Raw genomic sequence first — 24,673 nt, forward strand, 5'->3', positions numbered from 1 at the left:
ATATGTGTTAACTTCCATCTCATCATAGTGAAGTCATGGCTCAAATGCATGAGGCAACATGATTGTTGCTGATGAAAAAATAATTCCTAACCTTTTTAAGATTTATTTCTGTTTAACCATAGAATAAAAAGATCCTCTTAACGCTGTCAGGCTTTCATAGAACCTCTCCTTTGGGACATGCATTATGACATTTGCTTATCCTGTGGTAGAACATACAAAAATTTAGTGGTCTTCTCTAACCTGGTCCTCCCAGCCCCTCATTATATTTCAGAAATATCTGAAATTTATCTTGTCTGTTTCATTTTTCCTTCCACCATAATTTCTAAAAATTCTGATTTTATAATTTATGTAAGATGATATCATCTGTTTTTTGATAGCTGTGTTGTTTTCCGATGTTCAGATATATATAGCAAGCAAATGCCCTTTTCCTCTTACCCTTGACTTCAGAATGTGCCTTATAACTGACTGGTGTTTTTTCTTGTTGCTGTAATAATTTCTTACAGTAATTTCATAATTAAAAATTTCAATGATTTTCATAATTCTAGCAGTTCATTACCTAGAAAATCGAACACTGCCAATTCTAAAAACAATACGGAGGTGTAATAACCGCTTAGTATCATAAAAATGATTATAAGTTAATAAAGTCTATAGAACATAAACAGAGCTGTTGGGAAAAGAGAAACTGATGGAATGGAAATTAGATGTAGGAACCAGTTGTAATTAAGAGCTACTTTAGAAATAGCCAATTAGGTTGGAGATCTTTCCCTCTGAGAGTAGAGCCAAAGCATTTATAAACTTTCTCATGGACTAAAAGTGGAAAGGCCATTATAGCAATGAGAAAGAAACACACTTATGGAAGTGATTAAGGATTAGTATGTGGAAGACAGAAATGGTTAAGGTTAATTACTTTGTAATATCAAACAACAGACCCAAAGATTTTAACCCTATAGTAAATGTTACCTTTGAACTTTGCTGTTGTTTGTAGTTGTTATGAGTCTGATGAAAACATTCATGCTTTATTTGGTTTATCTTTTTATTCCTTTGCTTGTTAGGCAATAAACAAGCCCTTTTGTATTTATTTGCTATTTGGGCACTCAATATTTTATTTCTGCAGTTTCTTTTGAGATACAACTTTCAGGCACACCTATAAGAAAGCACAGCATGCTGAATTTAGCATCCAAGAGCTATTCTTATCCATCTGTTTTCTTTAAAGTTGTAGATGTTTAAGATACTGCAACTAATTTCTAACATTTTGAAAATGCAATCTTCTCATTATACTACTAGGTACATTAGTACACTGCATATGTTTATATGTTGTTTTAGCAAAGTTTTCAAATTCATTGTCTCACTTGATCTTCACAAGATCCCTTTGGGTAAGCAGAACAGGTGTTGTTATCATTGTTTGACACAAAAATAAGGTAGAAAGAGGGAAAGTGTCTTGCCTGAAAATTCATAACAAATTACTTGGGAGGGCTCGAATTAGATTTTACAGCTTCTCTGTTTTATTCAGTATCTTTAGCATACTATTCTGTCATATTTTTTTCATGTATTCTTATAAGTTTCAACCATATATTTATTTTATTTAAAATAACTTATAGAAAATTGAGCATATAGACACATATTCTACTATCAAAGATTTATAATAAACTTTTTACTACCAAAACTTATTTCCTTAAATATTGCAGAACTTCAACATTTATGTATGGTACTGTGGCACTGTGTTTATTCTTCTCAAGCTGTCTTCCAATGTATGGACTTCCAAAGGGCCTCTAAGTTTTATTTCCTCTTAGAGTACCTTATGCAGATATTTGTGACTTCTAATCCATGGAACATTATTTTCTACCATAGTCTATTTTATATTTTATTTTGAACATAGCATGCTTGAGGAACCAATGAATATGGACAGGTAAGATATGGCAATAAACCCCAACTCCAAATGGGAAATATGAGTTCTAGGGATGAAAAACAAATAAATCAACAACACCCACTTAGCATTTACTAGGAGTCAGGCACTGTTTTAAGCAGTTTATGTAAGAGACTACATAGTTGCTGTATTAAGCACTGAATTTCCTTCTAGCTAGATTAAAAAGGGAGAGAGATAGGAGAAAGAGAGGAAGAGGAATAAAAGAAGGGCAGGAGAGAGAAAGAGAATGATATGCTATGTATCATTTTTCAGATCTTACCATGTTAAAAGATTTGCATGCATTAATTCACGTGATTGTCATAATAGCCTTATTAGGTAAGTTTTACTGAAGATCTTATTTTAAATAGGAGGAAACAGACACAGAATGGTGAAGTAACTTGCTGTAGGATACACAGTCATAAGTGTTACTGCTAGGATTCTGACCCATGAATCTGGCTGCAGAGACAGCAAGTTTAACTTAATTTAGGCATATTGCTGTTTCTACACAAGAAAATTCTCCTTGTCAGAAAATAGAAAACAAATTCCTCAGGAGACAGGTTTTCCTGGCACCAAGTACTTATACATTTATGAAGTGGAACCTTGTATGTACAAGTAGGCAAAATTCTCAATAATAGCTTAAGTGCAGAAAAAACATTTCATGACTGTTCATTAGAGTCATTGGAAGAATCTGAAGTCAAAATCCAAATAAGTAAAGAAAATTGTTTTAAGTGTTTTCTATGATTAATCAGAAAAAAATAAAAGGAATAATAACTTGGCTTTTAATGTCTCTGCTTGGCGCCACTGAGTCAGGAAAACAAAATAAAATGTATTTTGATGGTGGTTATGAGACCAGAGCCGTCACACAGTCTTGGTTTCCTCTGAACACTTAACAGTGTCATCATTATCTGTTGGTATTTGGTATGGACTCAGGTTAAAGCTGATTTCTGACTTTGATTCATAGCAAGTATAGAGTAGCCTTCAGAAGGAGTTAAGAATTGGGGTGCCTGAATGGCTCATTCAGTTAAGTGTCCAACTCTTGATTTCAGCTCAGATCATGATCTCAGTGTCATGAGATTGAGCCCCATGTAGGCTCTGCCCTGGGCATGGAGCCTGCTTAAGATTCTCTTTCTCTCTCTCCCTATGGCCCCACCCCACCCCTGCCCACTCCCACATGCTCTCTGTCTTAAAGAAAAGGAAAAAAAAAAAAAGTGGAGTTAGGAATCATTTTACCATGCAAGATTACATCACCTCTGACTCTAGGCTTGCTTGTCTTCTACTAGATAATTTATCCACTTCAGTGAATTGCCAGGCTGAGCATCATGTGCTGGTAGGTCACACAGGGCAGCTAATCAAGAACACCTTAACATTCCTCTCAGCCTGATTGAACTTTGGATTGATTTCTTCCTGACTATAGGCCCTTGACCTCCCTTTTCTTAGAACATTTACTTTAGAAAACTTGTAATTTGTAAATTCTTTCACTGCTCCTTTGACATGTCAATCTTCTACAATCTTGGAATATCTTTCTGGAGGACCTGGGGGCCATCCCTATGGAATGCAACCATCAAGAAAAGTATCCCATCTCCTAATCTGTGTGGAAGAGTAGAAGCCTAATTCCAGAAAGCACCAGTTAACAAACATGGGTGATCTAATCACATTGACCAGTCTTGTCCTGATGTCCTCCATTACTTTTCCACTAGCTCACCCTGGTTCTTAAAATATCTCCTGCCTTTTATTTCAGACTTGAGTTCAATTTTTCTTCCTTATTGCAATAGTCCTGAATAAAGCTTTTCTTTTCTGCTTAGCTCCATCTGGTACAATTATTATTTGACATCATTCAGCTCCATGTGTAATTTTTGAGGCCATTTTCTTCATCTTCCAGGAGAAAAGACTCCATAGGAGCTGTAGGCCAGACAGAGAAGGGTCTTCTAGGTCCACATTGTGTGTGTGTGTGTGTGTGTGTGTGTTTGGGGGGGCGGATAGAAGGGTACCACACAGTGCTTTTAATCAATGCTTCTTGAATACCTAAGAATTGAAGAAAACTTCAGTTTTGTTTCCACCTGAAATGTTACAAGTGAAGTAGGACTTTAAGGACATTTTACAAGGATTCTGAAAAATTTTCTCATTTAATTTTGTCTTAAAAGGATCATATTTTTCTTAACTCTGGTATTTACCCCCTTCTAATGTTATATTGATAGTGGGTATGAGACTATAGCCATATTACTCTGTGGCATATATTTGTTTATGAAGGACATTCCATGATATTATTAGAGAAAAAAAATTTCCTTACTTGAGTGAAATTTTACTATATTCTTTATTGTGATTCAAGTATGGATGAATATAAAAGAAGGATAGGATTTTTTTTCAGTCTTCAAAATCTCCTACCCTAGGGGCACCTAGGTGACTTAGTGGGTTAAGCCTCTGCCTTCAGCTCAGGTCATGATCTTAGGGTCCTGGGATCAAGCCCTGCATCAGGCTCTCTGCTCAGCAGGGAGCCTGCTTCCCCCTCTCTCTCTGACTGCCTCTCTGTCTGCTTGTGATTTCTCTCTGTCAAATAAATAAATGAAATCTTAAAAAAAAAAAATCTCCTACCCTAAATAGAAAACCATAATATTTAATTGCCAAGATTATCATTATGTCATATAACCTTCTTACCTTAACTGATTACAAATTTTGTTTTATCACTGCTTTTTACTACTATTATGACTATTATTATACTATTATTATACTTTATTACTGATCAGTGTTCCATGTCTATTTTTTAAAATACAGATTCAAATACTTAAAAATTACTTGACTTGAAGGGCAAATAAAACTTATAAAGTCTTTCTATGGCCTAGCACATTAGGCACAGGAAGAAAAATATTGAATAATGTGAAATATTTCTAGATAATATTCTAAAGTAATTTAACATCATAATATAAAAAAGTATATTCACATGGGCAAGGAATATTTGGATAAACTTCTAGGGGCTACAAGTGGTTTCTGCCCTGCCATCTGGTTCCAAAGATTTATCTTTATTACTCCATCTAGAGCTCATCTCAGGCTGAGGACCCCTATTTCCCATCAGCTGCAACTTCCACTATCTCTGTGGTCGTTTCTGACCATTCTTTCCTAATCCAGGATTACTGATCTCACCATCACCAGATACTCTTCACATCACAGACTCCCTTCTTCAGTTCTGCAATTATGAAACTGTTTTGCTGTCTGACCCATGTGAACCATTTGGGATTGATTACCCTGCTTTGCAAGCTTCTGTTCTTTGGTTGTCTCTGGACAAATAGAGGCAATATTAGTAAGATGGTATCCCACAAGTTGGAGCAAGACGGTATTAGAACAGGAGTAACTAGGAGGGGAGAATGTGGAGGATGGGTTAATGAGGAGAAAAAAGGAGATATTTTCTACCCCCCTCCCAGCACCTCCTGGTGGTCTAATACCAGATTTTCTCCTGCTGATTTTACTGGCTGCCTAGACTTCTACTGTAAAGATACTTTATTGTTTATCTAGCCATTATATTGTTGCTGAGCTTTTAGACCTTTCTAATGTCTAATTTTTAGACATCATGTGGACAGAAGCATTGTTAAACTTTTCCTTAATTTTCCTCAAAATATATAAAAATATATAAAACCAATATATAAATGAAACTAAGTGTACATGACATCTAAGACTCTTATTTTCATCCATCCCTAGAGAAATTTTGAACAGCCTCTCCCATCAGTGTGTTAGAATCAACCATATGAAATGTTTAAAGATCAAATATATTTGACCATTAAAAATTGCATTTTATATGGTTCCATCTGATGTGTATCATTGCACACAAAATAATAATAATGTGCTTTGTTCATTTTTGTCTAGATTATTTGTATTTGTTTATTTGTAAAAATTCTTTAGAAAGTTCATTCTCACACCAAATCACATAAATATTTGCCTGTTTTTAAAATTAATTTATGACTCATATCCATGAATATAATTCTTTTTTTTTCCATGAATATAATTCTTTAGATTTTTTAAAAATGTGTTTTGGGGTATGGTGTATGGTACCTTAATACTCTCTTATTTTTTAGAAATGGTTACTGAAGTAAGATTTCTTTTCCCACTAATTTTAAATGCCATGTTTACTTTATATGAAATTATTAACTATATTAGGGTCTCTCTCCTGAATAGAGAGCTTAAAAGATTCTGGGAGAAGGGTGAGGCCTCTCAAAGTTAATTTCAAGTTTTTGCTGAGAGTAAGAAGTCCTTTGGTTGAAACAAGACACATGGGCCAGTTAAATCGCTGTTTGAGTTGATTAATTTTCACCCAGGAAGTACTCTTCATGACCCCAAGGAATTTGAAAAACAAGAAAAAGGCAAAATAATACAACTAGCAGTTTCAAGAAACAACTGGAAATTCTTTTTTTTCTTTCTGATTCTTCCTATTTAAACTTTTGTGTTTTCGGTGTTTTTCTGACTCATTTCTTTGTCATATTATGTCTTCTAACACCAGTTAAAATGCCTTATTATTTTTTGAATTAGAAAACTGATATGAGCAATTTTTTACAGAAAAAAAGTTAAAATATCTTCAAAATAGTCTTATGAAAACTTTAGAAGTGGAATGAAGTTGTACTAAGATATCTCAACTAGTCCATGAGTCATTTTATATTTTATTGACATTCAAGGGAGGAAGTGAAAAGCATCACATGGTGTTCAGTCAGGAAAATGAAGATTTAAGAAGTCATCCAGAATTTTCTTCTTTTCAACCATGAGAGTTGTAGAACTGGACTTAGTTTGTTTTTACAAGTTAGAACAATGCAGTTTACCCAGGAAGTCCACTGAACGTTCTTCAGTAATATATTTGGCTTAGGATAATAATTGCAATGATATTTCAGTGGTGGGTTTATAATCACATATCATTTTAGTTGTCAAAAATTTTAAATCAATTATGGCATAATGTCCTGAAGCACTTGACAGACTGCTGCTGAGAGCAGTAGGCTAGGAATTGGTTCTGTATTTGGTGCTATAAAAATTGGCCACAAAGGAACAAGTTGTGTTTTCTGAGAAAATTTGTTTAGAATTTTTCTTAAATGTTAAGATGCGAACATAGGAGAGTCATTGTATTTGTACCAGTGCAACCCACATTCTAATCTTATTGAGCATGCCCCAAGGACATCAATTTGAAGGAAAAAAAAAAAAGCATCTACTAAAGAAGACATTGGTAGTAAATAATTATTGTCAGAGAGAAAGTAGAGATAGATCCTCTGCACCAAGAGTGGGCAACCCCTTTCTATAAGGGGTTAAATAGTAAATACTTTAGGCTTTTTAGGTCACGTGGTCTCTATCCCAACTGCTCCACTCTCACTGTGGTGTGTAAGTGGTCAAAGACAATGCAGAACTGTGTTCCCATAAAACTTGAGTGAGGGACACAGAAATCTGAATTTCCAGTGATTTTCGCTTGCCACACCCTTTGATTTTTTTTTTTTTTCTCAACATTTAAGAAACAGTCTTGGTTTGGGGGCCAAATAAAAACAGCTACAGCTAGATTTGGCCTGTGAATTTGCTGACCCCTATTCTACCCAATAAAATTAGATGAGAGTTTCAGGGAAATAGAATGGAATTTTCCAATGTAGAAACTTTGAGGCACTTTCAGTCCACCAGAAAGAAATCTCAAGTATTTAAATTTAGAATTTTAAACATGAAGTATCTGAAATAAGGGGAAACTACATTGAAAAGAAGCAGAATAGGAGGGAAACACCCAATCGTATGAGTGTGATTTGTTATAATTAAGAAATGACAAGAACAATTACATCCTTTATCAAGTGAAGCAGTAATCAATACACATGTCTCTAAATCTCAGATTATCTCTCTATATAAAGGCATGTGGTTAAATAAGTTAATTATCTGATTTACTCATGTAAATCTCACTTTATTGCATTGGGCTGGGGAATTGGGACTATGGAGTTCTTATGCTTCTCCATTTCACTTTGCACATATTGAAAATTAATGACTTCATTTGCTTCTATACTTAAAAAAACAAGGTAGTGCTAGAACCTCATCGTAACTGTCCTTCATAAAAGAGAAAAAAAATAGTTGCTATATATTGATTCAACATACGTTTCTTGTCTACTTTGTGCTGTGTGCTACAATAAACAGTGGGATTAGAATGATAACACTGGTGGCAAGAATTTTTATTTGATCTTTGTCAAGATAGACATTAATGGAATGGCAATAACAACATTGATTTGAACTTCAGAAAAGACTCACATTAATTAAGAGTCCACTCGGACATCATTGTGGTTATTAGATTAGCTAATATGATGGGTTTATTCAGATGCACCACATGCATTTTATAATATTTACATGACATTGATAAACTAATTAAATAAATTGAAAAATGCAAATTGTTCTACATACTCGGGGTATGGGAACAATTTGCTTACCAAGTTATAAATAGAAGGATATTCCACTAACATCCTTCTGGACAAATAAATGTTGTATTGAAGGGCCTGTGACTGGTTCCCATAAAAATGCATTAAAATTTCAGTGCCTGCTTGGGACATGTTTCAATCTGCCCTGCAATATTTCAGGAGGTCATAAAAAGAAACTTTTTGAAATATGATATAGAAGGTAACATATAATCAAAAATAAGCTCAGGGCATCGGTCATTGAAATAAAAATGAGTAAGGAAGAGGAACAAAATTGAAAATTATGTGTTGGCTTCCTCTAGGAAGAACTTTGTGAAATCATCTTTATGTGTAAATCCATGTTTAGTTTTAAGATAATTTTCAAGGGGGAGAGAAAATTCCTAGCATCTTAATTTCTAGTAGGTGCTCTAAAACTTACCATTAAATAACTTCAGCTTATTTTTGCCCACATGGTCATTGTATGTATTAAGACCTCCTCCTTCCCCCTGCAAAAAAATCCCCTCAAACTGAAACTCCTTTCCTTTAGGCCCCACCCATTCTCTCTTCAATCTGCGTTATGCTCCCACCCCCACCAATGCTAATGCATAAGAGTAAACTGGGAACGAAAGGAGGCATTCAAAATACTAGGAAATTTTATATGATTTAGAATTGAATAGGATATTGCAGATTTTCTTATCAGGATCTTCTAAATGTGACAGGTTATCAAAGATCTACTGAATAAAAGTAGACATGTTTAAAAATTAAAACCTGCCTTTTATAACACACTTCCCTGGCCACTATGAGGATTAGCAAGGTTTGGGAATCACTGCTACAACAAAGCCATAAAGTGCTGCTAATTTACCTAGATGGAGTTGATTAGCTCACACCTAGAGGAAGAGGGTGAGGAGGAGAGCTGCTCTAAAGAAAAGCTATCCTTTGATGGGGCTTGAAATATGAATAAAATTTCAGTAGGAAAAGGCAAGCACTGCATCAACTACTGGGACTGAATGAGCATCTACAGGGTACCAGGCATAGTGCAGAGCATGCGTACATTTCTTTGAAGGCTCACCAAGAAATAATGAGTTAAGTACTACTGGCATCCACATGATTTTGATGGAGAGGGTCAGTGACTTGATCTGGGGGACAGAGGTGTTGCTCATTCTCTCAGGGGGAATTGGCAAGGACAAAGAATCCAATCCCAGGAATTGGGAGGTGACAAGAGCAAAGTGTAAAGCTCTTATTCTCTGCCCTGTCTATGGCCTTGTCCTCACTCTTGTCTCCAATGACTTCTTTCACGGTGCTGATTTTGCCTCTCTCCTTTTGAAGCAGCACAAGACTGAGAGAGCTAAGTGTGCCCCACTGTCCCAAGCTTGCCCTAAACAAGCCAGGCAAGCCTAGGTTGGGACAAGGAGAGAGAACACGTGTTTCTCAAACTTCCTTAATAGAGTCCTCAAGCAAGAACACTTGGAGATCATCGCTACAATTTAGGCAAAGATGATTTTCTTGATTTAAAGAGCAATAACACAAAGGGATTGGCACAGAAGTTGGAGAAAGCCTAATAGCAATAAGAAGGGAGTGCATGGTTTGAACGTCCCCTCTATCAACATCCCTTGGAGGTCTGTGATGGCAGCCGGCTCGAAACCTGAAGACCTTCATTACAAGGAAAAAGTGGCATAATTTGTGCTTAGTCTGAAGGCTTTTACATTTCTGTTTAATGCTAAAAATAGAATGACCAAATGATAAATTCGTATAAGAGAATAAATTGCAGATAAATATAAGAATAAAGCTAATGTAAGAATAAGGTGAGTCAAAATTATCGCTTTATTGAAGTAGCAAGAATAGAGAAAGGTGAGTCAAAATTATCGCTTTATTGAAGTAGCAAGAATAGAGAAAGGTGAGTCAAAATTATCTGCTTTATTGAAGTAGCAATAATAGAGAAAGGTGCTTATAAAAATGCTTCCAATTGGTTTCCTAGAATTAGATTTTCTTATTTGGAAAGATATTTACTTTTCCAGTAATAGAGCTCAAGTAGTGTATTTGTGTGTGGGAGGGTTTAGGGGATTTTTTTTTTTTTTTTCTGTGAGGAAAGAACTCTAATGTTGTTTTCTGCTTGCTTTGTTCATTTATTTTTGATGTTCAAAACTAATTTCTTCCTCAACAGGCAATCTTTGGCTGGAATATCCCTGTTGACCTCTGTCTTCGGTTCTGTGTTAAAATGTTTGTGTGCCATTTTTTTAAGTTCACAAGTCTAATTTTCTCCCCAGAGGGTGTTCACAGTTTCTTCAAAGACTTCAGTGCTTATCTGTTGTTTGAGGTTTTCTTTAACAGGGCTCACACATTTTGCCTTCAAGGTCTCCCCTGGTCAGCTCAATGAGGAGAAGGAGACCCCTAGTAAGGTTACTGTGAACTGACTGCTGTTAATTAGGTACGTTAGAAGCCAGTACATTTCACTCTGCTGTTTTCACTTCTGAGAGTTTACCCAAAATCTAAATTGGAAGCAGCAGGTGACTGATCTGAAAATAAATATTTTTCCTCTTTTTGATCTCAACCTTTTTAACTTAGAGATGATAGCACTAAAAATACAATTTATTTATTTTTTTAAAGCAGATTCTAGAATGTTATAAACTGGGACAGGACTCTAATGAATGAGATCGGAGAAGCCCATATCCTTATTAGTAGGAGGCTTAATTTTCCAGATTTGTAATCCTGGAACAATTTTGGCTCAATTCTGTATAGCTCAGACTCTGGTAATGTTCTTTCTATTTAATGGTGATTAAAAAGGTCAATTATAAAACAAAATCAAAACAAAACCAAAAAAATAGGGACTTCTAATACTCTGCACATACTCCCCCAAGGGCATGTACCCTTACAGCCTTATAAATTTCAGGACCAGTCTTACGATGCCCATTATTCTTGCTTGTGTGGGACCACCATGTTATCCTTGTCCAACAGACTCTAATCCCTGGAGAGCTCTGAAAATGGCTTGAACCACTCTCACTGTGCTTTTGTAAGTCATTGCATATATTTTCCTCTTCTGTGAAATTCCCTCACATTCTTGCTCTCCTCTCTTCAAACCTGTGATTTTTGAGACATTGCTTTCCTATATCGCTCTTTTTTTTTTTTTTTTAAAAGATTTTTATTTATTTAAGAGAGATTGGGAGAGAGCACAAGTGGGAGGGAGAAGCAGGCTCCCTGCTGAGCAGGGAGCCCAACTCGGGGGCTCTATTCCAGGACCCTGAGATCATGACTGGATCTTAACCCACTGAGCTACCCAGCATCCCTCCTATATCACTCTTAAGAGATAGACGTTTCTCTCTGCCTCTCTTGTATCTCTGCATTCAGAGGTGGGAAGGTTTTTTCTTTGCTTCTCTTTGCAAGTAACTTCCAAAGATTCTCTCTCCTTTGTCCCTTAAAGTCATTTGCATAACGTGTGTCATCAAACTTTACTACCTTCCTGCCTTGTTACAAGTCATCTACTTACCCTTACGTGTTTTTCTCCCCAGTTTTAGTCATTCCTCTTCATTTCTTAAAGATTTTGGCTCATGCGCTGCCTTCGGCTCAGGTCATGATCTCGGGGTCCTGGGATCGAGCCCTGCGTCGGGCTCTCTGCTCAGTGGGGAGCCTGCTTCCCTCTCTCTCTCTCTCTCTCTCTGCCTGCCTCTCTGTCTACTTGTGATCTCTCTCTGTCAAATAAATAAATAAAATCTTAAAAAAAAAAAAAGATTTTGGCTCATGACTCAGGGTTACTCTCACTACCTAGGTCATCATTTTGAAGATTTCAAAATTAATGTAGGTGTCCTACCAACACCTTACCTCCTGTTCATGATCTTCTCTGCTTCTGTGTCTGGCTTCTTTCACTTAGCATAATGTCTTTCAGGTTCATTCATGTTGTATCAGTACTTTATTCCTTTTTTATGGTTGAACTCTATGCCTTAAATAAACTCACAGTGTGCTCCAGCTTAGTTAATGGCAATTTAGTCTTTCTAGTTACTAATCCTATTGACTGTATTTTGAAAATATACCCTATATCTCACCATCTTTATTTACCTTTAGGGTTCAGGTTACTAAAATTTTCAGATTTTTGTAAATGGTCTTTTTACATTTGTCCTTTGCCCCTGTCACTTATTCTTAATATAGAATCTGGAGTAATTCTTTTTCTTTCTCTCTTTCTCTCTCTCTTTCTTTCTTTCTTTTGTTTCTGTCTGTTTATCAAATTGGAATGCTTAGGTCATTCCAATTCTAATGGCCTTATATTTCATAATGAATACATTTCATAATCAATAACAAGTTTAATGCAAAAAACCCTGCGTTTTGGGGGCGGCTGGGTGGCTCAGTCAGTTGAGCATCTGCCTTCGGCTCAGGTCGTGATCCCAGAGTCCTGGGATCAAGCCCTGCATGGGGCTCCCTGCTCAGCAGGAAGCCTGCTTCCCCCCCCCACTCTCCCTGCTTGTGTTCCTCTCTTGCTGTCTCTCTCTCTCTCTGTTAAATAAATAAATAAAATCTTAAAAAAGAAAAGAAAAGAAAAGAAAAGAAAAACTGAATTTTTCTTCCATTGGTCCTCAACTCCTACTACTTTCTCTGTTGTTCATTCTGTTTTAGGCACACTGGACATGACACAGAAATAACTCAATAAAATTTTGGTATAATTTGCATGGCTTCATAATGCATTATATCTGACTGTTCAAAAGGATGATCTGCTCAAATTATAGACCCAGTAGTTTAATACTCTATTTGAAAAGCAAACAGCTTTGAAGCAAGGCTTATTTAATTTAGCCACTGCCCTAGCTATTTTTTAATGTAAACATTTTATTGTAAAGCATTTTAGATATACAGAATTATTGCATATATACGTATATACATAGAGTTTTTACATACCCCACAGCTGTTTCCCTATCATTGATAACTGAATATAGCACACACTGATACATTATTATTAACTAAAGAACATACTTTGTATTTTTTAGTTTTTACCTATTTTCCAATTTCTTTTCTAAAATTCCTTCCAGGATATTACATTACATTTTATTGTCATGTCTATTTAGACTTCCCTTAATTGTGACAATTTCTCAGACTTTCCTTGTTTTTGATGGCAAGTTTGGAGGTGTACTGGTCAGGTATATTGTTAGAAGCCCCCCACCTGAATTTGTCCAGTGTTTTTCTCATGATTAAATTAGGTAATTCTCATGATTAGGTATTACAGTGTTTTTCTCATGAATAGATTATATAATTCTCATGATTAGGCATTTCAGGTGTTGGGAAGAAAGACCTCAGAGACAATGTGTAAAATTTTCATCACATTACATCAGGAGTATATGCTGCCAACATGATTTATGACTTAGATGTTGACCTTAATCATCTGGCTGAAGTGATGTTTTCCAGGCTTCTCTACTGTAAAGTGATATGTTTTTATACCCTTTCATACTATACTCTTTGAAAGGAAGTCACTATGGCTTAATGCTTTCATGCCTTTTCAGTTAATAGGTAGGAAACGTAGATGTGAATACTAACCTTTATATGTACACATATCTATAAATATTTATATAAGTAACCATTCCTATCTATGTTAAATTGAACATGAGTTCATATTGACATGATCAACTCTATTGCAGTGTCACATGGACCATTCTAGCCTTCTCTCCTTGCTTATCTGTAAACAACCATTCTAACAGTAAGAAACCTACTCCTACCATCTAACATTTACAAAAATCTTTAATTCTGGCATACATGTATATATATTTGCAATATCTATATATAATATAGATATAAGATAGATATAATACACATATATAATATATGTGTATTATAATTGCTAACCTGTACCCTAATGGGGGTAACTTTATCAACTAGAGTACAATTCTTATGTGCATTCTCTTTTGTCTTTCATTTTATAGACTCCACTCATTTCCAGTTATGTAGGTCAGTAGTTCCTCCTGCTCTTTCGCTGAAGGGGTTCAATAACATTTTAACAAAAGCATGTAGTAAAGTCAGATTGTTTTGTCACATTTGTTATCTCATCCTGGAATTCTTCTGACCTCTTAAGTGATTTTTTAAAATTTCTGTACAGTAAAATTTATTCTTTGGGCTATAAAGTTCAATGGCTTTTGAAAAATTTATAATATCATGTGTCCACAATTACAGTATCACACCAAATAGTTTTACCACTCCAAAAAGTCATTTGTGTTTCACATATTTAATTCTTACTCCACTCCCCTGACAACTAACCACTGATCTTTTTTACTGTCTCTATAGTTTTGCCTTTTCTATAAAGTCATGTTATTGGAATGATACTATATGTATCCTTTTCAGACTAACTTCTTTCGCTTGCTAATATGAATCTAGAATTCATGTCTTTCGTGGCTTAATCACTTATTTTGGTGTTTTTAAATTTCTTCTTTAAAATTTGTAGTATTTATTGGTGAAACTGGGGCATAATGATTTCTTTTTTGGAAGTTTATTATCAATTTCTTCAATGGATATAAGACTGTTTCTCCTTGTGTGGGTGCCAGTGCTTTGTGGTGCTTTGTGTCTTTCAAGGGATTGGTCCATTTCATTAAATTATTAACATTTCAGGAATAGAGTTGGTTATAATAGTCCCTTTTATTCGTCTTTTAATGGGTTCAGCAGTGATGGTCTTTCTCCCATCTCTGATACTGATAATTTTTGTCTTCTCTGTTTTTTCCCCTTGATTAGCCTTGCTAGAGGTTTATCAATTTTATTATTCTTTAAAAAACAGAACAACAGAATGAACAACAGAATGAACAAGAATCAACAACAACAAACAATAATAACAACAAAACGGTTTTGGTTTTGCTGATTTTCCTTAATGTTCTCTTATTTCCAATTTCATTGATTTCTGCTCTAATTTTTATTACATTCTTTATCCTAATTCCATTAAGCTAAAATTGTTCTTTCTATCTAATAATCTAAAGTGATAATTTCAGTTATTGATTTAAGATATTTTCTAGGGGCACCTGGGTGGCTCAGTGGGTTAAAGCCTCTGCCTTTGGCTCAGGTCATGATCCCAGGGTCCTGGGATCGAGCCCCACGTCAGGCTCCCTGCTCTGCAGGGAGCCTGCTTCCTCCCCCTCTCTCTCTCTGCCTGCCTCTCTGCCTACTTGTGATCTCTTTCTCTGTCAAATGAATAAAAAAATCTTTAAAAAAAAAGATATTTTCTAATATATGTCCTTAATGCTATAAATTTGCCTTTAAGGGCTGCTTGAAGAAAGAACACCCTACAAATTCTGAAGAGTTATGTTTTCATAACTCTTTTCATTTATTTTAATATATATTTTAATTTCTTGAGATTTATCTTTGGCCAATATTATATTTAGAAGTGTATTGTTTTTCTAGATTTTTTGAAGCTATTCTATTAGTTTCTAGTTTAATTAAGTTTAATTAGTTTCTAGCTTAGTCCCATGTGATCAGAACTAACTTTGTACCATTTATATTCTTTTACATTTGTTAAGGTATGATTTGAAGATCAGAATGTGAGTTATCATGGTGAAAGTTCAATCCATCTTTGAGAGGAATGTATAGTCTGCTGATGTCAGATGAAATAGTCCATCAATGTCAATTAGATCAAGTTGATTGATGGTGCTCTTCTGATGAACTATATCCTTTATAATTTTCTGCCCACTTGGTCTTATATTACTGATAAAGAAGTATTGAATTCTGCAATTACAGTACTATATTTGTCTATTATTTTTCCTGTTCTATCAGTTTTTGCCTCACATATTTGATATTATGCTTTTAGGTGTATATATGTCTAGGACTGTTTTCTTAGAAAATTGATCCACTCATCATTATGTTGTACTCGTCTCTATGTCTGAAAATTTGTTTTGAAGTTTTCTTTGTCTAAAATTAACATAGCAATTTCATATTTCTTTTGATTAGTGTTTAATGGTGTATCTTTCTCCACACCTTTACTTTTAACATATCTGAGTCTTTTTATTTAAAGTGACTTTTTTGTAGCTAATATATACTTGAGTCTTTTGTTTTGTTTCATTTTGTTTTATTAACTCTGACAACCTTTGTCTTTTCAGTATTAAATAGACCATCCATATTTAAAGGGATTATTGATACATTATGCTTAATATATACCATGTTTGTAGCTGTTTTCTATCTATTACCTGTGTTTTTCTGTTTTCTTTGGTTTTAGTTGTTTTATATGATTCCATTTTATCCCCTCTCACTGTATTAATTATTTTCCTTTAAAAATGTGTTTTAGGGGACGCTTGCCTGGCTCAGTTGGTTGAGCGGCTGCCTTCGGCTCAGGTCATGATCCCAGCGTCCTGGGATCGAGTCCTGCATCGGGCTCCTTGCTCCGCAGGGAGCCTGCTTCTCCCTCTGCCACTCTGTCTGCCTGTGCTCACTCTCTCTCTCTCTCTGACAAATAAATAAATAGAATCTTTAAAAAAATGTGTTTTAGTTTTTTCCTTAGAGGTTTTAATACACAATTTTAAATAACACAAACATTACTGTCAAATGGCACCATTCCACTTTTTGTGTACTTACAGTATCTTATAATTATTCCTTCCCTTCTCTTGTGACATTGCTCTTGTTCATTTCAGGTATCCATACACTGTAGTTACCAAATGCGTAGTTACTGTTTTTACTCTAAACAAAAAGGTATCTTTTGGGTTAACTAAAAATACAAAAAAATTTAACCCTTTATTTCTTCTCTGATAGTCTTCCTTTCTTTATGTAATTATGTTTCTGACCTATATCATTTTCCTCTGCCAAAAAAATTTTTTTCCTAATACCCTCAGTTTTTATTTGTATGAAAAATATTTAACTTTAAGATAATTTCACTGGATATAGAATAATAGGTTTTCAATGTTTGTATGTTGGCATTTGAAGTATTTTACTCACTTTCTTCTTGTTTCATGGTTTCTATGAGAAGTCTACTCTAATTCTTATCTTTTTCCCTCAGGTAAGGCATTTCCTCTTCTGGCTTTTTTCAGTATTTTCATTTTGCCTTTGCTTTGCTGGAGTTTGAATATAATATGGCTGGATATAGTTTTTGGTATTTATTCTGTTTACTATTTTCTGAGCTTCCTGGATCTGTGTTTTGGTATCTTTCATTACTTTTGAAGAATTTTCATTTCTTCAAATATTGTCAAAGAGGTTTCCATTTCTTCAAATATTTCTTCTGCACTATTCTCTCTTCTCCTTCTGATATTCCAGTTAATCATATATTATACCTTTGGAATTTTCTTACAAATGTTGGATTGTTTTTCTCTGTTTTTTCTTTGACTGTCGGTTTGTAACATTTCCATTAATTTGTCTTCAATGTCACTGATTCTTTCCTCAGTTTTGTTAGGTCTACTAATAAGCCAATTAACGACATTCTTCCCATTACAGTGGTTGTTTTGATTTGTTTTGTTTTGTTAAACTGATGGCATTTCATTTTGGTTCTTTCATAGAATTTCCATATTTCTGCTTACATAACCATCTGTCTTGGTTTTCTATTAGAGCCTTTAACATCTTAGTCTTAGTTATTTTAAATTCCCTGTCTGTTAATTTTATCATCTCCAACTATCTGAGTCAGGTTCTGATGATTGTTTTGTCTTCTCAGATGTTTTTCTTGCCTTTGGTCTGTTTTCTAACTTTTCGTTGAAAGCTGGGCATGATAGGACACACTAGAGATAAATTGGTCTCATCTTTAAGAATTCATGTTAATCTGTCTAGAAGTTGGGTTTTGTTTAATGTTTTCTGTACTTATAGGTCCCATAGACCTCATGTGCCTCCAATGTCTTTATTTTGTTTCCCATCTTTACCTTGGGCTTTCTAAGTACTCCTCCTCAAAGATAATTGTATTTTGTATGTGTTTCAATTTTGATCCACTATTATTATGTTGGAGCACTGCTGGTGTTTTGGTAAAATTTGAGGGAGTAGGAGAGTTCTATTATCTTCCAATTCAATCTCAGTCTGCTTGTGTCTGTGGTCTGTGGGTTAATGGTATAACTTTCTCCATGCCTGCTGGCTTTAAGTGAGATAGGAAAGCTGAAGGCGACTGGAGCGGGAGGAATTCCCTTCCCCAGGTTGGCTAAAGTTCTGCCAAAGTGCTTTTTCCAGGGGAAGCCGACCTGTGTTAATGAATAAGGTTCTGGGATCATTTCACAAGGATTACTCATGTAGTCCTCCTGTCAGAGTCATGTGGTGGTCTTTCTAGGATCTTTACTACACAAACCTTTTGGGGTTCCCAGAGGTAAAGGCTATGAAAGTGTAAGATCTTCCCCAAGACTGTGACCCTTAGATAGTCCAACTCAGCCCCTCAGAAATTCATTCAAGGTATCATTCAAATTTTGTTATTTTTTAGCTCAAGAAGTCTCTGTGCCAGGTAAGAACATCTCTGCCATGATTCTAGATTTGCCTGAGTCTCCAGTTTTGACAGAGCAGTTTGTCTTGAACTCAGTGCTCTAAGAGGCCTAAGAAAAGTCAGTGGTTTTCAGGTTCTTCAGCGTTTTCTTATAAATATGGGAATGACAACTTCCAAACTCTTCACAGGAAGTCTCCTTTCCTTTCACTACTGTAGTTTTTAACCATCCTTATAATTTATTTGTTTTTATTTATTGTTTCCCATTCTATGACTTTGTAAATAGGAATTAGTGATAGGCTAAGCATATCACAAGCTGGTTCCTTAACTCCTTTAGAATATGAATTTTAGTAAGAATTTTATTATGATAAATTAAATAATGAATTTCAAATAATATTTCACAGTATGTTTGGGTCCTTTTATTTTACATTGGATTTTAATATCTGGTATAAAAATAGCCAATATTTCTTGAATAATTTACCTATGAATTTACTGTGCTATGCACAGGAGGTTTATCTTGGTTGCCTAATTCATTTTATATAAAATCTCTATGAGATAGGTATTTCTATCATCCCTGCTTTGCTCATAATGAGGAGATTCAGAAAGATTATGTAACCTGCTAAAGGTCACCACACTAGTAAGAGGGAATAGGATTTGAATTTAAGCAGTCTGATTTCAGTCTTCACTTTTAATGTCTCCATGATATTAGGTCTCAACAAGTCCTTTAGGATTACCCATATGAATTACTTTCTCTAAAGGCAAAACATAATATAAATATTCTTTTATATACTGTGGTTAGAAGGGGAACAGATACTCAGTTCTGGTATGAAAAACAACCTCCATCTTGCCGGGAAGACAGATATTCCTTACGCTAAAACCAAAACATTTTTGCTAACCCTAAATAGCAGATTAATTTTATATATTTATTCACATAGGAGAATGCTTTCTATCTAATAAACATTAAATGTGTCATCAGACCATTTTAATTTAGATTTTTCTTGTATAATTTATTCAAATTTTCTCATGGACATTGTGGAGAGTTTACTTTTTGCTTAATATTGCAGTGCGTCACAAAAACAGCACTACATTTCCACTCCTTTCTGTATTCCCAGGCCCTTTGCAAAGCAGTTTGAATTTTCCCTTATTATGAGGTGAGGTTATTTCCTTAGGTTTTGAATTTGGTTCAGGCTTATGACTTGGTTTTCCTCATTAAACATAGTGTGGGTAGCATTGTCCCCATTTTAAGTTTAGACCTCAAGAAAGCTTGCACGTTTCCCTTCTCCCTTCTAGGAACTTCCTGAGCCACCATGTGAAAAAGCTAATCATGTGAATGGCGGACTCAGTTAACCCTGGCCCAGTCAACAACTAGGCAATCAGCAGATGTGTGAGTGAGACCCTCTTAGTTAAGCCAGCCTCAGCTAACTTACTGCTGATCTCAGACACATTAGGAAGTGCAGCCAGACCTGGTTCAATTTGGAAGGCCCACCTGAGCAATTTGTAGACATGGCAGCAATTAATAAATGACCGTGGTTTAAACCACTAAAATTGGACTGATTTAGTATGTAGAAAGATCTCCCAATAGAAATCATATGTTAAACCAAATATATAGTGGGTGTGCTATATGATGTAGAATTATTTTATTCATTTAGTCAAAGGTAAACAAAGCTATTTTAAAAGAAATATCTGAGACTTCCCTATGGTTATTAAGTTTTTTTTTTTTTAAGATTTTATTTATTTGACAGAGAGAGATCACAAGTGGGCAGAGAGGCAAGCAGAGAGAGAGAGAGGAGGAAGCAGGCTCCCTGCAGAGCAGAGAGCCCGATGTGGGACTCGATCCCAGGTCCCCGAGATCATGACCCGAGCCAAAGGCAGAGGCTTAACCCACTGAGCCACCCAGGTGCCCCGGTTATTAAGTTTTTACACATGGATTCAGAATTCATAGCAGTAGTAGTAGTAGGAATAATAATAAACATTTATAGCACTTTATATGTAATAGGTATTTGTCAAACAACCCATGAGAGAGATATATCATTTTCCTTATTTAATTGTATCCTTAGGCACAAATAATTTAAGAACTTGGGTCTATCTCAACAGTTCTATTCCTATACCCCTCTCCCACCACAAAGCCCATCTTGGGGCCTGGAAATAATAATCCCTATTCCAGATAAGTTAAAAAAAATTTTTTTTTTTAATGAAACTATATATGGAGCTATATATTTAGAGTATATCATTTACGTACATTGATTCACTTCAGAGACCTTACACTGTCCCATTACAGGACTTGTAATAATTCCTAGAGTAAATTCTGCTATTATGGCCTATAGGAAATGTCACAAGATACTGGATATAGTATTTTTTTCTAAAAATGTCTTTCACTCCATCAATCAATGAATAGATTCTGTGTGAGACCAGGGGAAACATTTTCAACTGTCAATGTTAGGTAAGGTTGTGCTTTTCTTAAACAAATATTATGTTTATATTATGGGAGAAGTAATTTTATAATTGTTCATGATTTCCTTTGTGCCTTTTTAGCAACCTTTACAAGGGCATTGTAACATCCATTACCATGTACTGTCTTCTATTTTATTTTACTATTTGACTACTGTTTATTTTCCTTTTAGTTTATTTGTGCTCTCCTCTCCTTCTACCCCTTTTTATTACATAATTTTAGTTCTTTATGATCTCTCAAATCCTTTGGAGAATGAATGAGATATAAATTCATATGTAAAAAAAGTGAAGACATAAATATCTTTTTTGAAATAGTTAAGTCATCAAAAATGTTGTTCTTGTAATTTCCAAGGAATGTGGATTTCACAAAGGACTTTGTTGAGCTTTCCAGGTTTTAACTTTCTCAAAAATAAGTGTTTTCACACTGGGATTTTGCAATCATATTGAGATTTGCTTGTGCAACATAATTTTGAAATAATATAGCATCTCTATGATAAAAGAATTTGGATCCTCCCCCCCCACTCTGATGCTGTCCTGTTTTTGACAGGTTGCCAAATCCCTCTGCACATGTGTTTCTCTGTATCTGAAAGTGGGGTAAATAAAATATGCTAACTCCCTTCCCCTTGAGGAGTGTGCCTTTATACATAAAAGATTTAAGCATCTTGAAACAAAGTCATTTGTGTATAAAGTATTAGCCTGGGCCATTATTCTAACTTCATATCGTTTGCCTCCTCAGTTCACTAACTTGAGTGTCCCCCAGATGGCTCCCTAAGCATTTTGTAAGTGCACCAAGAAAAAAATTAAGATGTTCCTATTTCAATCAATGGACATGTTGTAATTGTGACTTTCTATAACCATAACTCTTTAAAGTTACTAGAGCATCCATGTGAGGGATAACTTGTGGGCTTTCAGGGTTTGGTTGGGTCAGTTAATTTGGACATGACAATAGTGAAGACTATAGTCCTGCTAGGTTTACTCTGTACAGTGTTTTCAGATTGCTCTTAACCTTGGCCACTGCTTCTTGGATCTTTCTTATTGTGTTCCAGAAGAGCATGTATTCAACCACCCCAATGGCATAAAAACCCAAAGAGCAGTTGACTGATAATCGTAATTTACCTGGTGAAAATATAGGGAGGATGGGGATTCTCAGAATAAATGGTCTAGAGCAGAGCTTTAAGCATGTGTGTGTGATACTATGTGCACATAACATAACTTTGTGTTAGAAAAGAAGAAAACTCAGATCATTAGAATTTACCTTCCTCTCATAAATGAGAAATCGAAGGCATGGTAATTTTTCTAAAATCAAAAAGAAGTAGTGAAAAACCAAGAAATAGAACTCAGGCTTTCTGGTACCCAAATAAGTGTTCTTTCTATGTCTTATATCTGTTTCTTTCACAAAAGCACTCTTATATTGCAAGTTTTCATGGTTTCACCTTTCCATCCCAACATCCTTTTCAGTTCTTAGAGTCTATGAAAGCACAATTTTGCCCAGTATTGTTACCTTTGCTCATTAACTCTGGCCAGAGAAGAAATATTGTTGATTTACAAATGCACAACAGTTTTGGTTTTTATTTCTGTTTATAACTACTTTACTATGCACTGCATTCATAATTAAATCAAGTCAGTCATCTCTGTGAGAACATTTTGAAATACAATATGTTTTGTCTTTCACAATATAGAGGTTTGCATGTCATAAATAGTCAAAATTATTTTTTTGAGTGAGTGGGGAGCTTAGTGAAGAAAATAGGATTATAATCATATTGTAGATTATCAATTATATTGGGAGTTTGATATAATAGTTAAATCTATATTGAAAATAAGCTGAAGAATATTACAATGAATCATGGAACACTAGACCAAAAACCAATGATGTGCTTAATGTGTGGTGACTAACATAACAGTATAAAAAAAAGGAATATTACAAGGGACAATATTTGGATCATTTAATAGCTTTTGTGTTTCACAATGGCTTTATATAATTTTAGACAGTTTTTTTTTTCTCCCCCACAGGCTGAAATTATTTTAGAGTTATTCATTACTTCAGAGAATCAAATTTTGATGAAATTTATATGCTGTCAAACTATATATTTGGATATATTATTCAATCCTCTAGCTGTTTGTATATAGTGTATTACAGATACCTCATTTTTCTGTATCTAATCATGGCATTTATCATAGTACTCAAATTTTGGTTTCGGAATGTGTAAAATAGCCTCCATTTGTCTAAATTTGGGAAGATTTTCTCATGACTAATAATAAGTCCTGCCATTTTTTTTGGTATTTTCTGATGATTGTCTGTGAGAGGTGACACTAATTGTGTTACTTTTACATCCAGAAGTCATAAAATAACTCCAAATTTCACTCTAAGCTTTCACTAGCTGGGAGCTTACAGTCAGTCACACCACCACAAGTAACAGTATGTTGCAAAATATGCACTTATTTCACAGATAATAGGCCAGGTATACTTACTTCAGGGCTGAAATAACAAGTCTACCATGACAAGGACTCAGATTTTTAATAGAATTGGTTTACCACCCTCAGTGTGACATCCCCATTCAGTCAGTAAGTAGGGGAAAGGGGAAGAGGGTACTCCCCTTCATTTAAGAGCATAATCTAAAAAAAACACTCATACAACATCGTCTCAAATCTTATTGACCTAATCTGGCTTCATGGTTACTCCTAGATACAAAATAGGCTGGTATTCAAACTTTATCCAAGTATTTACATGTGTCATGTTAATTTCTACAATCGTGTCAGAAGGGAAGAAGAGATACTCAAGGAAAATTAGCAATCTCTACATCCTTTGATATTGTCCCACAACTCTTAGATTCATATTTCTATTTTATTTCTGTTTCCAATTGATTTTTTCCTCTGTTTATTTTAATCTGGATAATTTCTATTGATCTATTTTTAATTTCACTGATTCTGTATTCTGTTGTGTCGTATCTACTGATAAAGAATTCTTCATCTCTGATATTATACTTCTTAATTCTATTTTTAATTTTGCCAACTTATATAGTTTCCACCTTTCTGCTGAAATTCTGTGGTGACTATTCATGCATGTGTCCTTTTCTACTAGATCCATTAAACATACTAGATTCCATTAACATGATGAAAATTAAGATCTTCGGTAGTTCCCAACATCTAAATCATCTCTGTGTTTGGCTCTCTTGTTTGCTTATCACTTGACAAAGATTCATTTTATTCTCCTGCTATATTTGTGTATGATAGTTTTTTATTAACTTCTTGAATTATATATATAAGGAGGCCTATCGGACCATGCCTAGAAAGGTACATGTCTCTTCTTTTGTCAGGTTTTTACTGTGGGGAGTTAAGTCGAACTAGACAGTAGCTGAGCTGGGTTTCACAGGTTTCAAATTTCCCAACCATGGGCTGCTGCTATCTTTTGTTCAGTCTGGACCCTAGGATGTTGGTGAGATTTTCTTTGCGATCCTGTTCCACTCTCAGGTTTCAGCAGACGTTGCACAATTGCACAGCAGAAGGAATCTTTTTCAAGCCATTTCTCCCTCCTTCAATGGTATATTGATGGTACTTGATATAAGGTATGGGGCACATGGTAGGAGCAAGAGATGTCTCTCAGATCTTATGATCCAAGGTTAGTCTTGG

The sequence above is a fragment of the Enhydra lutris genome, unplaced genomic scaffold (assembly GCF_002288905.1).
Source record: "Enhydra lutris kenyoni isolate GAN:26980312 unplaced genomic scaffold, ASM228890v2 scaffoldscaffold58, whole genome shotgun sequence".
In the NCBI taxonomy this organism is placed as follows: Eukaryota; Metazoa; Chordata; class Mammalia; order Carnivora; family Mustelidae; genus Enhydra; species Enhydra lutris.